Source organism: Pelobates fuscus, chromosome 11 (genome assembly GCF_036172605.1).
Source record: "Pelobates fuscus isolate aPelFus1 chromosome 11, aPelFus1.pri, whole genome shotgun sequence".
Classification (NCBI taxonomy): domain Eukaryota; kingdom Metazoa; phylum Chordata; class Amphibia; order Anura; family Pelobatidae; genus Pelobates; species Pelobates fuscus.
The window spans coordinates 79,670,285-79,687,443 of record NC_086327.1 but is presented as its reverse complement, the minus strand read 5'-3'; positions in this window follow the sequence as shown (position 1 = coordinate 79,687,443).

Below are 17,159 nucleotides of genomic sequence, written 5' to 3'. Positions count from 1 at the left end.
TGACACAATTTAAATGGAAAAAACATAAAAGTATATTGTAAAGCGCTACGGAATCTGTTGGCGCTATATAAATGGCAATAATAAATAAATAAATAAATAAATAAAAGTCTGTGTACATGATTTGGCCATAGTGAGAAGTGACATCTCCATTAGTTTTTGGAGTACATAAAATGTTTATCAGCCAGAACAAATGTTTCCAATGCTAATACTATTGGCTCTTAGTTTAAAAGGCTGCACTTGCCAATTGTTTTTTTTTTTTTTTTAATTGAATACTCTTAGTTCATCCTAAAGTAGTGTACTGTAAAAACTAGAGCTTTGGTTATATGTTAAGAATATGCATTAAAGAAGCAAACATAATCAGTATTATTTGAAATAATGTAGTAATGACTCTATGATTGAAAATAATGATTTCACTGGAACATAATCAGCGAACACACAATTATATTTTCATCGTATTTTTTTTATTGTGACACAAATGCACAAAAGGTAATGAATTTTTTTTTTTAATAAAAAAGCTCATTTATTTATCCCTGTTGCCATGAACTTAAATAAGCCATAATCCTTTACCAAGAACTAAAATAAACTTTGGGGCCTCCATAATTAGTTAAATAGCATCTACATGTGTACTTACGTAAATATTTAATTAAGTTTTTCAAAATCAACCATTTCTTGTGTCTGGAATGAACACGAGTTTGAGTTCATGGTTATGAGCTGGACTATACACCTCAATCGCCACGAAGACCTATCCCATGAGCTGACTCTTAAAGTGATTCTATTCTCCCCCCATCATTCAAAAAGATAATTTAAAAAATATGAAATATTTATGAAATACTCACATTGACTGTGCTGGGATCTCAGTGAATTCCATCCAAGTCAAAAGATATACTAATGGGGGGGCGTGGCCTGGCTGTCCGAGAAGATGGCTGCTTAATCCACGAGCTCTCCGCAGGCTTAGCCCTTAACCTCCGATACTACACACTCTGACCGCAGTGATGGGGAAGACCCACCGAGCCTCCCATACCCAGAAACCGGGGCATGCCCCCAAAGGGGGTCAGACCTCGAACATGAAGCGCTACTTACTTGCGCAGGCCGACTTAGATCCGCAGGCCTCAACTGACTCCACGGAGTCGGACATCTTGTGCCCGCGCTCCCCTGCGGGGGAGCAGACACACGCGGCACGCATTGCAGGGGATGCTGCAGCACCTGACCTCATTGCCCTGCTGAGAGATCTGCCAACGAAAGCGGACCTCCGAACAGCCAACGCTGAACTGCACACATCCATAACGGCTGAACTGCACGCGCTGAGGGAAGACCTGCAGGGCCTCAATCAAAGAGTCGCACAGCTTGAGGCAGACTGTGACCACATGGCAGGGGCACAGTCTGCGAACACTGACACGCTGCAGCATCACAGCACTGTGATGAGACGAATGGCCCTGCATATTGAGGACCTCGACAACAGGGGCAGACGCCAGAACATACGGGTGAGGGGGGTCCCTGAGGAGCTGGATAAGGACACCTCTATCCAGAATACTCTGAAGGAACTGTTTAATAGGCTGCTGACCAGACCACCCCAGACGCACATGGGCTTCGTTAGAGCCCACAGGGCCCTGCGACCCCAGGGACCCCCAGGGGGACCCCCCAGGGACATCATTTGTTGCATGGAGAATTTCCAGCTTAAAGAGGAGATCTTGCGCAAGGCAAGGGGCACGGATAAGGTACTCCTGGGGGGGTCAGAAATCCAACTATTCCCAGACCTGTCCCCTGCCACTCTGGCGTACCGGCGGGCCCTGCGGCCTCTCACCAGACAGCTGCAGGCAGCCAACATCAGGTACCGTTGGTGCTTCCCCACAGGCCTGCAAATAGCGACACCCACAGGTCCCTTTATGGTCGAGAGTGCCGAAGATATTGAGACGATCCAACGGTAGCTGCATCTGTCGCCGGAGAAACTCACCTGGCCGAACCCGCTGCGATTCTACACAGAGAACCCCAGGCTTCAAGGCACGGGCCCCAAACCCCAACGGCTGCGGCCCCCTCGTTCCCAGATGATCCGACCTGCGGGAACACCGAACTAACAACAACGTTCTTCCTGCCGCCCCCTGAGACGCTAAGAACAAACCCCACGCAGCGACCAAGAGACGATACCCCCCCAACAAGGTTTTGACCCATATAGCCCACTCGAGATTTCATACCACGACCCTGAGAGGTACGGCCGGACTACCATCCCCTGTACCCTGAAATTCAAGCATTGCCGGAGGGGACATGGACTTCCACTCACGAGCCCGGAGGCGGCTCTCCTCTCCTCATACCCAGACCGCAAGTATACTTCCAGAGGGTGGGGGGGGGGCACAGGGATACCATACATGCGGACCACCCCAGGATAGCGGGGCGGGGGGGGGGGGAGAGGAGCCGAGAGGCCACAAGCACTATGGGGGGGGGGAACGAAAGCATAAGGGTCCTGGACTGGTTTCTTTTTCCTCCAGTAGCTTGGGAACAGAGGACACTGGGGAATGCACCCAGACAACCCGTGAGGGGTGCCTGGGACTCCTGATCCTTGGGCATAATGCAGAGGGACACGCTACGACGAGGTGGGGCTACCCACAACACACCGTGTACCGGGGTCAGGGGGGCTTGGCACAAAATACAGGGGTTAGGGAACATGCTACCCACAGAGTACTACCACAGCCCCCCACCCCCTCCTGAGGGCGCTCGATGTCCCATGCCCCCGTGCTCAGCCACCTCTTTAAGCCCTGACCCAAAAGGGAATAGCGGGTGCACGAGGAGAGGCACCGGATGAGTTTCTCAGACACCAGTTTACATATCACAGGCCGGGGGTGCCCGAAGCATAGGGAAAGGGTGCAGGCCGGGATACCACCAACGTGGGAAGGGGGTGGGGTAGGGAGGGAACTGGCCGGGGGGGGGAGACCAACATGGCTTCCGGGGGGGGGGGGGGGACCAGGAGGACCAGGAGGCCTCACAGAACGTACTAGGGGGGATGTACACTAAGCCTCTAGGACGCCTAGAGGGGACAACCCCGGGTGACAAGGGGGGCGGCAGACACCACGTAATAAGGTGGGGAACACCACATCACGCCGGTGAGCCGGTAGACCCACCGGCTGCGGTCCAGACGAGTAACACGCAATCATTAGCACACAGAGGTTTACTACAGGCTTCATTCCCTGATTGGAGAGCCGTAAGACGGGGAGACGGGATGTCCTGACTGGGCGAAACTCCGGGGGCTCGTTGCGGAACGTGACGATCTAATTGGGAGCGCCCTGGGCCCGCTGGGTTCTGCTCACTCGGGGCTTCTTGGACTCCTTTGCCACCCTACTGGCTGGAGCGTTTTGATCTAGGTGCACCCACGGGTGGGAGGGGGATCCACTGTCCCCCAACGCTCGAAACCACTACTCGCCTCTTAGGGCGATTTATACCCGTACCCGGTCTCTCGACCCAGTGGGTGCGACCTTCCCCCTTTTTCCCTCTGACCTTCCCAGTTTCCCCAAGTTTACCTACCCCACACCCTTATACCAGACTACCGGACGGAAGCGACTACATTACCTAAGAGGGAGAGACACATATCCAGTATGTCCCTACTACCGGCCCCCCTCACAATCTTCACGCTGAACGCAAGGGGACTTAACACACCAGAAAAAAGGTCCGGGGCCCATAAAGACTTCAGAGCGGCTAAAGCCTCTATAGTGTTCCTCCAAGAGACCCACTTTCGAGCGGGGTCGCGACCCACGCTGACAAATCAACACTATCCGAAAGGATATTACAGCGATTTCCACGGGGGTAAATCACGGGGAACGGCGATACTATTACATAGACACCTCCCTTTTACAGAAACAGGGGTCCTAACAGACCCGGAGGGTCGCTTCTTGTTCCTCAAAGGGACAATAGCGGGCTCGACATATACCCTAGCCAACCTTTACGCCCCAAACCGTGGGCAATATAAGTTCCTAGCCAGGGCACTTCGCACGCTAGAAGGCTTTCAGGAAGGTATACTGATAGTAGGGGGTGACCTCAATGTTGCATTGGACCCCAAGTGGGACTCCTCCCTAGGACACTTGCACATCCCCACGCAACATATTACAGCAATTAGGGCCCTCCTGACCAGAGCGAAGTTAGTGGACTGTTGGAGAGCATTCCACCCCGATGAAAGGGATTTTACCTTTTACTCCCATCCCCATAACTCCTACACGCGAATAGATTATCTACTGGTACCCAACCACCACATCCCGTTGGTTCTACAAGCTGACCAGGGCACTGTGACGTGGTCAGATCATGCCCCGGTGACTATTACAATGACCTCCCCCCTCTATAGGCCCAAATTCTCCAAGTGGAGACTCAATGAATCCATTACTACTCCAACCATCACTTCCGACATAGCGAAGACATTGCAGGACTATTTTGCGAATAATACCAGCGAACAGACCTCCCCCACCATACGCTGGGAGGCACACAAGAGTGTCATTAGGGGACACTTTATCCAAAAGGGTGCGCTCATGAAAAAACAGAGGGAGGCCCGTATGGCCGCGTTATTGACAGATATACAACACACGGAGACACTCAACAAGCAACATCAACTCCCCACACACCAGGCCACCCTACTCACATTGAGGAGGGAACTGACCACTCTCCTCCACAATAGCCATCAAAGAGAGGCACTGCGACACAGGGCTTTCTTTGCTATACATGGCAACAAAAGCGGAAAGCTCCTGGCACGCATGCTAGCCAAAAAGAGACGGGACACCTACATAGACAAGATCAGGGATAAGGCAGGGGTCCTGCACAGACACCCGACTAAGATCCAGGAAATCATCCGCACCTACTATGCGGACTTGTATTCCCTTCCACGCCCACACACAGACACACAGTCACGAACACTCCAGACCTCCATAGATAAATATCTGACGACCCATAGACTCCCTTCCCTAGCGGCGGCAACGGCCGACCAACTTGACGAGCCCATATCCATGGAGGAATTAGCACTCGCAATCAAAACCACAAAGCCAGGTAGGAGCCCGGGACCCGACGGCCTGCCCATCAAATACTATAAATGCTACGCTGAGACCCTGTACCCCCCACTACTAGACATGTTCAATGCCATCAGGGAGGGACACGCACTTCCTACACAGGCGCTTACGACTCACATTACCATAATTCCGAAAGAGGGCAGGGACCGGGAACACTGTGGGAGCTATCGTCCCATCTCCCTCATAAATAATGACATCAAACTGCTGGCGAAGGTCTTGGCGACCCGGCTCCAGCCGCACATACCCTCCTTGGTTCACGCGGATCAGGTGGGATTCGTGATGGGACGCGAGGCCAGGGACGATACTATTAGGGCCCTTATAATCATGCACAGGAAATCGGGGGCGGATACGGGCCTTCTCCTGCTCTCTACGGACGCGGAGAAGGCTTTCGACAGGGTTTGCTGGGCATACATGTTTCAGACGCTGACACATATGGGGCCATACCTGAGAGGATGGATTGAGGCCCTATACACTCATCCGACAGCACATGTTTTGGTCAACGGGGCACCCACAGAAGCGTTCCCAATACATAACGGCACCCGGCAGGGGTGTCCCCTGTCCCCGTTGCTCTTCGTCCTAGCGCTGGAACCCCTGCTAAATGCCATCAGACACCACCCGGACATCAAGGGAGTACACATAGGGGATACACAACATAAACTAGCCGCATATGCGGACGACCTATTGTTTTTTGTGACGACCCCGGAAGTCTCCCTCCCTAACCTGGTGCAGGCATTCCAGACCTTTGGAGGGTTCTCGGGCTTTAAGATCAACTTCTCAAAGTCTTATATCCTAAACGTCAGCCTACCCCCAAGGAGAACCGCTCAACTCCGCAGGAGTTTTGCATTCCAATGGGCCACAGATAAAATCCGATACCTTGGCACTTGGCTGACTGTAAAGGAATCGAAACTTTTTTCTGCAAATTTCACCCCGATGCTAGCTACTTTTAGTGCGGAGATGAGGGAGTGGGCCCTTCCGCACATATCTTGGCTAGGTAGAATCCAAGTTGTAAAAATGAACTTCCTACCAAGACTACTCTATCTCTTCCAAGCCCTGCTCATTGCAATCCCATCCTCGTTTTTCATCGCACTCCGAAGGGCACTGGGGACATTTGTCTGGGACGGGAGGAGACCCCGATTGAAATATGCACTACTCACACAACCCAAGAACAAGGGAGGTCTAGCCTTGCCCGACTTCCGACTATACTATAAAGCGTGCCACCTGCAACGCGTAGTGGAATGGTCCAAGACCGGGGTAAGCAAATTATGGAAGCAGGCAGAAGAGGGAGAGGCAGGGCTCCCAGCCGCCCTCATCCCGTGGATCCCGTGGGGGACAGATGGCAGGGAGAAACACTACACTACATACATGAAGGCGACACTGCGGATCTGGCGTGGTAACGCCAGTAGATATGCACTCTCCACATGCCCATCCCCATTGCTTCCCCTTACACACAATCCAGAATTCCCACCGGGCAAGGACCCTAGAGCAATGCAGGCTTTGGTGCAGGACCCCCTGCCAAGGCTGAGACACGTGGGCTCTGGACAGGGGTTGCGAACCTTGGCTGACTTATGTGGAGGTCCAGACCAACCATTCTCGACTCACTTCCGCTACGCGCAGCTGACGAGCTACGTCAGGACCCTACCGCACACTAGGGCCCGAATTTGGGCGCTTACCACCTTTGAACAACTCTGTGCGGACCCTGACCCGCTGCCACATGGCATCTCGCACCTCTACTCCCTACTGCAAACACACACGCCCACGGCCCCGCCACGATTTATGGGGAAATGGGAGGAGGCCCTTAATCAAACCTTTAGTAGCGCGGAATGGGAAAAGATATGTGATATCACGCACCACTGCTCCGTATTCAGCAAAAGCCAAGAAACAGCGTACAAGGTGCTAACGCACTGGTACTGCACACCGGACACGACACACTACATACACGCTCATGGGTCCAGCCTCTGCTGGAGGTGCGCTAGGGCAACGGGCACACCTATACACATCTGGTGGGAATGCGAACTTGTACAAACATTCTGGAGGACTATCCATAAAATAGCCTCCCGCTTCACGGACAACCCACCACCGCTAGAACCGGCAGCAATGCTGCTCCACCACACGACAACCCTGACATCAAAATACAAAAAATCACTCACAATTCGGATACTAAACATAGCTAAGCAAACCATACCACAATATTGGAAGAAAAACGAGACTCCCTCAATGCTTAAGTGGTTCGCCCAGATGGAAGAACTGCGAGCAATAGAAGAGCTTACCATGTTGGCGAACGATAAGCAACGCCAGACATACTTAGATATCTGGACACACTGGATACTGACCACAACGAAACCTGACTTTTTGACGCAACTCCAAAACTGATGACAGGATAGGTCACGGGCAGGACTGACGTGTAGACGGTAGACAGACCCTCGTCCTCCCTCCCAATCCTACCCTACCCCCCATTCCCAACTCCTAAAAGCAAGAGACACCGAACAGGGGTCCCAACTGTTAAACAGGCACTGTGGGTAAGCGTACCTCTAATCGTATTCCCCAGTAAAATGTGACACCTCTCCACTCCAACACCACTGTCAGCCGGCAATCAGGATCATGAATGGCCGAGATGCTAATAGCATACAGAAGGGCTGAAACATATCCGCCTCTCCAGCACGCATAATCATACCACCCGTGACATGGGGGGGGACAATAGCGGAGAGAGGGACAGGCAACATAGAGATAGACAACCTGGGAGCCCATACCTAGGTAGTTAGGGAGATGAAGCAGAAGAGGGTACCTACATAAAATACATAATACAGGGAATAAGAGAACACTAAGTACTCAAAAAGAAAAAGAACTAGAGAGACCACCCGCAGTAAGCTATTACAACTGTTGATACACGGGACCTGCGTGTCCGACTTGTTGAGGGGCCTGCGTGCCCGCATTATGAATGTTATTACCCACCTGTTGACTTAAGACTAGACCTGCGAGTCTACAAGTTACATGTTTTTCTTTCCCAGATACAGGAAATAAAAAGTATATTTACAAAAAAAAAAAGATATACTAATGAACTACTTTGTCTTAGTCTTGTCCTACACATGACAATGCTTGACAATAGACAGAGCTACTTTTTCTCAAGCCTTATCAAGCCCTCAACTAAAAAAAGGCTCTTTCAATGGAGGACTAACAAGATCATCCAGAGAACTCAGTATTGTACTCTAGCGCATGCACTCCAATGGATGGGGTGAATACAGGTGCACTCACTGTAAGTGCAATCAGTAGTTTAAAACATGCAAAAAACAAACAAAAAAAACACACCTTTGCCATAAATAGTGTTTATTTCATATGTAAAGTCAAATGGTGAGTGTTTGTTATCCTAAATCACTAGGTAACATTGTCATACGAATTGCATTGCAAAATGAACTAAGCTACATGAAAATGTCCAAATACAAATACCATTGGTAATGTCACTGACAATTATCTACACACAGTCTCTTGGGTGACAAACTTTAGAAAGCAATGAGCCAAATCCTATCACAGAACTAATGACCTAGCTACACAGCACTTACAGGGTTATTCACTAAAGGAAAATTCAAGGTGAATTCATAGTGAATTTAATTTTTAAAACGTATCTGTCAAAACTGGTAGATCCAATGTGTGTCCATTGGCCACTGTGTGCAGGAGAGATACGTTTAACTTACCTTAGGCTGTCTCTCGCTTCCAGAATCATTGTCCTGCTGTCCTCTTCAGCTTCTGGCACACCAGGAACCACATTGGTGCGGTACTCTTGCGTATGCACAAGACCACAAGATCCTACATAGACAGAGATCGACCCACATAGCAGTCAGCTGCTGGGATTGGGCAAAAGTTAACAGAGGAGCACCCCACTTTGTCTTACATTATCTTTGGATTGAGTTGGAATTTCAATAAAGTTTCAATGCAGTCTTGATCAGTATTTCATAAAGAATATATTTTTATATATACTGAATATATACTGAAAAGGTTAAACTAGCCGAACTGGAAAACTTCTCTAAGTCAGCGACGCTTTCAGTTTGGCTACTCTGGCCTTACATGTTCAACTCACTTTAAATTCTCATATTAATAAATAACTGTGCATCAATAACAATTAAGCTGTGAATAGTGATGTCGCGAACCTAAAATTTTCGGTTCGCGAATGGCGAACGCGAATTTCCGCAAATGTTCACGAACGGGCGAACCCGGCGAACCGTCATAGACTTCAATAGGCAGGCAAATTTTTTTTTTAAATTCAAGGTTTTTATTGACAAGTTTTATCAGGAGAATGGGGGGGGTACAGAAAGAAGAAGGCGGGGTTGGGGTAGGGATACAAGGATAAACAATGATACAACATCATATGGAATGCAGCGTGAAGCCACTCAGTTTTATATAATGCGTTGACAGAGCATAGAATGTTAAATACAGCATGTAGCATACAAAGCATAACATGCTTAAAATGTGATGGACCTACAACTTATTGTTGCGCATTGTGATTATTAAATAGTATGTGGTAGTTATATAGTACGTGGTGGTAAGCGAAACGTAGCCTATACTTTGGTACCGTATTATGTGCTGTTTAGGGTATCGTTCTGCGTATCCAGTGGTGGGGCATAGCGGCGATGCTGCGGGCCTAGCGGGTTACCCCGTGGACTTGCCAACATTTGTACTTTCTTACACGTGTAGGTCTTAGGAGGTTCGGGAGTTGCTTTCTGTTTCGTGGATTTAGGCTTGTGTGGGGTTTCGCACTAAGAACTTTTATGTGTCGTAGGATAAGCGGGGGTGCGCTCTATAATAGTGTGAAGCATGTTGTACAGTAGTGCCGTTCACAATGCAATCTGACTTATGCCCCTTGGTAGTGGGCTGTAGCGTTTTTAACATTGGTTCAAGTATATGGTTATGACATGAATCATTACTTGCCACCCTTTTACCAGATCTCCGTGCCTCTTGTCACAGGTGGCGTGACACGGAGGTGGGTTTACATGCTGCGGGAGGCAGTGCAAAATATGGTACCTTCCTTTTAAACCAGCGTTGTGATAGTCTCTTTGTTACCTTATTTTGGGCTCAGAGATTGTATGAGTTGGGGTTTGAAGAGGACTGCTGCAGTGGGTTAGAGAGGGCGGGTTCATAGCTTGTCCTTCCCAAAAAACTACCCAGGGAGCCCAGGTTGTTAAAAGTCTCGTCTTAAGAGCCGCTGTTTGGGCGGATAGACACTCATGGGTATAGTATTGATGTATTTTTGCCATTAGGAGAGTTTTGGAGGGGCATTGTGGTAGTTTCCAGTGGGTCGCGATGAGATTTCTCACCGCCAATGTTACAATGGCCATGATAATCTTTACTCGTTTTGTTACAAGGTTGGGATACATTAAAAATATACCTGTATGTATGTCTAGGAGTGGTGTAGTGATGCCTATGGTTCTCAATAGAGTTTGCGCTTCTCTCCATAGCGGTCGGATGCGTTGGCACGACCACCAAATGTGGGTCATCGTTCCGCTTTCGGTTCCACATCTCCAGCAGTGTGCGGGGACTGTCTTGTACATTTTATGAAGCCTTTGTGGAGTTAGGTACCACCTGTACACCAGTTTTTTGTGCGCTTCAAAATGGGAATAACACTGTGTCAGCCCTCTAAGTGCATTTAGAGAAGCTAGTATTTCCCTATTGGATATCATTGCACATTCCGCTATCCACTGTGTTACAAACGTAGGGGTTGGAGGTGGTGAGATTCGCAAAATGGTTTTGTAGCAGGCGGTAAGGGACTTGGGCTTTGTTGGGGTTCGCCAGCATCTGTCATATAAAGCCTCTAGTTCCTGCTGGCCAGGTTCGTGTACTATGGCTCCATGTGCAACATGGGTGGTAATGACGCTCCTGAGTTGCATATATAGAAATACTGAGGAGTTAGGTAGGTGAAATTCCCTTTGTAGCTCTGGAAAGGGTTTGATACGGTTCGGGAGAAGGACTTGATCTAGTGTGGTTATTCCCAATTTGGCCCATGAGTTCAGCGAAAGCCAAGGTGATACCGCTTTCAGGGCTGTTAACGGTGAATGGGGATGATATTTGTGAGGTGTGGTTTGTTTTTGGCGTACCATGTCCCAATGATGCAGGGTTAGTGAAGTGGTTGGGAAGATTGTTACGTCCTTAGGGCGTAGTGGCTTGGGTGTCCAGAGCGTATTTACTAACGATATGGCAGTGAATTGATCAGCCTCCATATCGACCCATTGGTATACCCCCTTGGGTGTATGCAATTTCAATGCTGTTTCTAGGACGGCCGCTTTATAATATGTATGTATATCAGGTAGACCTACTCCCCCCTCTGTCTGGTGGTTCTGGAGGAAGCGTTGGGATATTCTGGGTCTGTGAGCATTCCAGACATAAGAGGACAGCACCTTTTGGAGCGATTAAAAAACATAGGTGGGGCCCGTAAGTGTAAGAGACGGAAAACGTATAGCATTTTGGGAAGGAGGACCATTTTTACTGTGTTGATTCTGCCCAGCCAAGTTAGCTTGACTCGTTTCCACCGTAGGCATTCAGATTTGCATAGGTTTAGAAGTGGTTTATAATTGTGTCGGAATAGTTGCTCAGTCGTGGGCGCGATTTTGACTCCCAGATATGTGACGTAGTCAGACCTCCAGTCAAAGTCATAAGTGTTATTGAGTCTCTGAGTGAGATGTTTAGTAAGGCCTATGGGTAGTGCTTGAGTTTTCGTTTGGTTTAATTTATAATATGTCAGACTGCCATAGTGTTTCAAGAGTGACATCAAGGTGGGCAGAGATGAGGGTACTTCGCTCAACGTTAAAAGAATATCGTGACCCGTTGGCACAACACGCCAGTTAACTTACACAAATATTATCATAATTCCCTTGACCTGTGCTGGAGATGCAATGCCCCAGGAGCCCACCATTCTCATATATGGTGGCAATGTCCAATAATATACAAATTCTGGGAGAGAATCCACAAGATCATTATACTTATATTCCAAAAAAACTTCGAATGCACACCAGAACATTATATCTTTCTTCTCAAACCGAAAGAATTTACTAAACTAGATCACGCACTATTCTGCCATCTAGCAATGGCAGCATCACAGCTCCTCCCTAAATATTGGAAACAAATTCATCCCCCTTCGATTCGGGAGTGGGTGTTGAGAGTCGAAGAAATCAAATTGATGGAAAAAATCACATCAGCTAAACTAGGTAGTCTCACTAAATTTCATTCTATCTGGAATCATTGGAATACATATAACACCATTAAACCTCAGGAAACCAGATAAAAAGTTACAAACATACTACAGAATCACTCCTAGCTTACTAATAACTGATGATATAGACCATTAACATATATTACATTCCAAACTAATTGCACTGTTTTATATATGTAATAACCACCCCTAAATTTTCTTGGTCTTCCGATTTCTATTTATATACACATAAATTACGTTAACATAAAGATAAACAGTGACAATGTTTTTCATATTTTTACTATTATCTATTAACCTTCGTTATTTAGGATGATATTTACTATATACATGCTGTTGTTAACCTAATGGCTCGTTCCAAGACTCACTGGATTGATAATCAGACGAACTGTTAGCTTGGAAATTCTCAACCACCCTAAGATTAATGAGATAATTACTTCATTGTTTTATTAGTACTTAACCGTTACTGTTAGCTTTCATATTTTATCATAAAACCTTTAATACTAACTTTCTACCAATATGTATAAGTGTTATGCAAAAAGTACTTTGAAATTGTTTATTCTTCATAACAACTATTATAATGTTTTTCTTGGAACATGTTAAACTAAGCGTATACCTTTCTGTTAACTCGCTATATCTGAATGTAAACTTGTTATGTATAAAATACAAAACAATAAAAACATTGAAATATAAAAGAATATCGTCCGCGAACATGGACAACTTATGTTCCGATTTGCCCACCATCATGCCTCTAATTTCGGGTTGACGTCTAATTATATGTGCCAGCGGTTCCAAAGATAGGACAAATAAGAGCGGGGATAAAGGGCACCCTTGGCGTGTGCCGTTGGTTATTTTGAATGGGGTGGAGAGGAAGCCCGCATTGGAAACCCGGGCTGTCGGGGCGTTGTATAATGCCATAATGCCTGAAATTATAGGTGTGGTAAAGCCAAACGCCTGTAAGACCCGTTGCATGTAGTCCCAGTTGAGCCTGTCAAAGGCCTTCTCTGCATCTAATGCTAAGAGAAGGCCTGTGCTCCCGTTGGTATGTGTGTGGGATAAAATATTCAAAATTTTTCATGTATTGTCCGAGCCTTGTCTCGTTTTGACAAACCCTGACTGGTCATTGTGTATTAATGTGGGGAGGATGGCAGACATCCTGTTGGCTAGGAGTTTGGCGTACAGTTTGACGTCTACATTCAGTAGAGATATAGGTCTAAAATTCTGGCATTGTGTTTGGGATTTGCCTGGTTTTGGGAGAGTGGAGATGTGGGCTGTTAGCATTTCTGGGAGCAAGGTTCCTTGTGAATAGCAGTGGTTAACCCGTTAACGCCGTTACGGCGTTCCATGCCGTCCCCATTATAATGGGCTTTAAAGCCGTTGCGGCGGCATGGAACGCCGTAACGGCTTTGAGCCCCAGGAGGTAAGTTATACTTACCTCCGCCGCGATCCTCTTCTGGGGGGCTGCCTGACAGCCCAGGCAGCCCTCCCACGGCAAATGAGGCCCCCGGGGGCCATGTGATCGCTCTCAAAGAGCGATCACATGGCTCCCTATAGCTGGCTATGGATCTGCCTGCAGGGGGACTGTCTAAAATATCAGACAGTCCCCCTGCTGGTAAGAAAGTATAAAAAAAGAAATTAAACATGTTAAAAAATAAATTGAAAATATTTTTATATATATATAATATGTATATATATTATATATATAATATATATACATAGTATATATATGTAACGTCATACAAAGTGTATTTTAATATTAATATAAGTATATATATTAGCATTAAAATACACTTAGAATGATGTTACATATATATAATATGTATATATATTATATATATAATAGATGTACATATATATATTATATATATATACGTATAATTAAAATAATAAATAAATAAAATAATAAAATAAATAAATAAAATATTGAAACAAAATTTAATATAAATTATATATTCATATGTAATTTCATTCTAACTGTATTTTGTTATTAATATATATATATTGGTAACAAAATACACTTAGAATGGCATTCTATATATATCTATCTATATATAAAATACAAATAACCGCAAATATATATATATAGATAAATACATATAGTTACATAAAAAATTACATTAGTATACACGTAGCATTTAAATACATATATATGTATATATATTAAAATTCTACATGTATATTTAAATAATCTTTTAACATAATTATGTGATTTGATTAATTAAAATTTGATTGACATGCCTGACAACACAGGGAGAAAGTGCAGAGAATTTAATTTGCAAGCACTATATTTGACCCTGTAATACTCCACGACACCATAAAACCTGTACATAGGGGGTACTGTTTTACTCGGGAGACTTCGCTGAACTCAAATATTAGTGTTTCAAACTGGTAAATTGTATTACAACGATGATATTTTAAGCAAAAGTGAAGTTTTTTGCATTTTTTACAAACAAACGGCACTTTTATGGACTATATTATTGTTGTAATATGTTTTACCGTTTTAAAACACTAATATTTGTGTTTAGTGAAGTCTCCCGAGAATAACAGTACCCCCCATGTACAGGTTTTATGGTGTTTTGGAAAGTTAGAGAGTCACATATAAGGCTTGCATTTCATTTTTTTCACATTGAAATTTGCTAGATTGGTTATGTTGCCTTTGAGAGCATATGGTAGCCCAGGAATGAGAATTACCCCCATGATGGCATACCATTTGCAAAAGTAGACAACCCGAGGTATTGCAAGTGGGGTATGTCCAGTCTTTCTTAGTAGCCACTTAGTCACAAACACTGGCCAAATATTCATTTTTTGCTTTTTTCACACAAAAACAAATATGAACGCTAACTTTGGCCAGTGTTTGTGACTAAGTGGCTACTAACAAAGACTAAACATACCCCACTTTCAATACCTTGGCTTGTCTACTTTTTCAAATGGTATGCCATTATGGGGGTAATTCTTATTCCTGGGCTACCACACCGTCTCAAAGGTAACATTACTAATCTGGCAAATTTCAATTTGAAAATGGAACGTTCTATATTTGACCCTGTAACTTTCCAAAACAACATAAAACCTGTTAATGGGGGGTACTGTTGTACTCGTGAGACATCGCTGATTACAAATATGTGCATTTTGTTGCAGTAAAACCTAACAGTATTATGACATTTACAGCTAAAATGTGAGGCGGAACTACACATTTTAAAAAAATAAATAAATTTCTCACAGTTTTTTTTATTTTATTCATAATAAATTATATTCCATATATGAATAGTTAATGGTAAATTAAAGCCCTGTTTCTCCTGAACAAAATGATATATAATAAGTGTGGGTGCATATAATATGAAAGAGGGGAACTACGGGTGAACAGACATATAGCGCAAATTCCAGTTTTTGTTTACGTTTTGTTTTGATCAGAACGTGCACTATTGACTCCGTCCTGAAGGGGTTAAAGAGTGTGGATAGGTGTGGCGATAGAACCGGGGCAAAAGTTTGGTAATACAAGTTGGTATAGCCATCTGGGCCTGGTGCCTTGTGTTTTGGGAGCTGCTTAATCGTAAAGTCTATTTCTTGGGTGGTAAATGGTGCAGTGAGGGAAGCTATGTCTTCTGGGGATAGTTTGGGTAAATCGGTTTGTGCTAGGAAATTGAGGAGGTCCTGTGTGGATGGTGGTGTGATCGTGGGGTCTTCCCTGAGGTTGTAGAGTTTGCTATAGTAGCTTGCAAAAGCATCAACTATGTTTTGGGGATTTGTGAGTTTCTGATTTGTTGCTGTGACGATGTACGCTATTCTGGAGTGGGCTGCGCATGCTTTAAGTTGTGCAGCTAATAGCGCACCCGCTTTGTTCCCTTGTGAGAAAAAATTATGTTTATAGCGTTGAAGTATGTAGGTAGTTTTGGCTTGTTCCAGGGTTTTGAGTTTGGTATGTAGTATGGAGAGTTCGTGACGTAATGTTTGCGTGGGATGCGCTTTATTTTTGTGTGTGAGGTCTGTAATCTGGGCAATTAAGGTAGAGTAGTCTTTGAGTCTTTGTTTTTTAGCATGACTACCTGCTCTAATCAGGAGACCCCTTAGTACTGCCTTGTGCGCTAGCCAAACAGTAGTCATGTCCATATCGGGGGTTAGATTCGTCTTAAAGTAGTCGGTGAGGTCTACCTTGAGTTGATCTACAATTTTAGGGTCTCTCAACAGGGAGTCATTCAGTCTCCATGATCCTTTGCCCACCGCAGAGCATTGTTCCTTCAAAGTGAGGGTAATTGGGGCATGGTCTGACCAGGTTACAAGACCTATATTTGTCGCCTGAACTGCGTGCATCAGCGTTGTTGGGATTAAGAATCTGTCGATTCTGGTGTATGTGTTGTGTGCTAGGGAGTGAAAGGTATAATCTCTTTCTAGCGGATGGAGGACTCTCCAGGGGTCTAGAAAGTTGTGTTGAAGAATTTGATTACAGAGCGACGACGCCGTTTTGTATGATTTACGTGCTGATGCGTTGGGTAGCCTAGCAGTGGATGAGGAGTCCAGAAAACTGTCCAGGAGGAAATTAGTATCGCCTCCTATGACAGTAGTTCCGAATCTATGTGCGTTCGCTAGAGCGAAGATTTTGTCCATAAATTCAACCTGATTAGTATGTGGGCCATAAATGTTGATAAGCGTGTATGGATCGTTGTTTATATAACATTGGAGAAGCAAGTATCTGCCATTTTTGTCACTCGTTTTCTTAAGTAATGAGAAGGCTACCCCTTTTCCTATCAGGATAGACACACCTCGTTTCTTTTTCTTGTAACATGAATGGAAATCGTGGGGGAATGCATTGGAGCAGAATTTGGGACGTGCGCCCCATTTAAAATGGGTCTCTTGGTAGAAGGCGATTTGGGCTTTGTGTTTTTTTGCTTCTTCAAGCGCCATTCTATGCTTATGTGGCGAGTTTAGGGCTTTCGTGTTCAGAG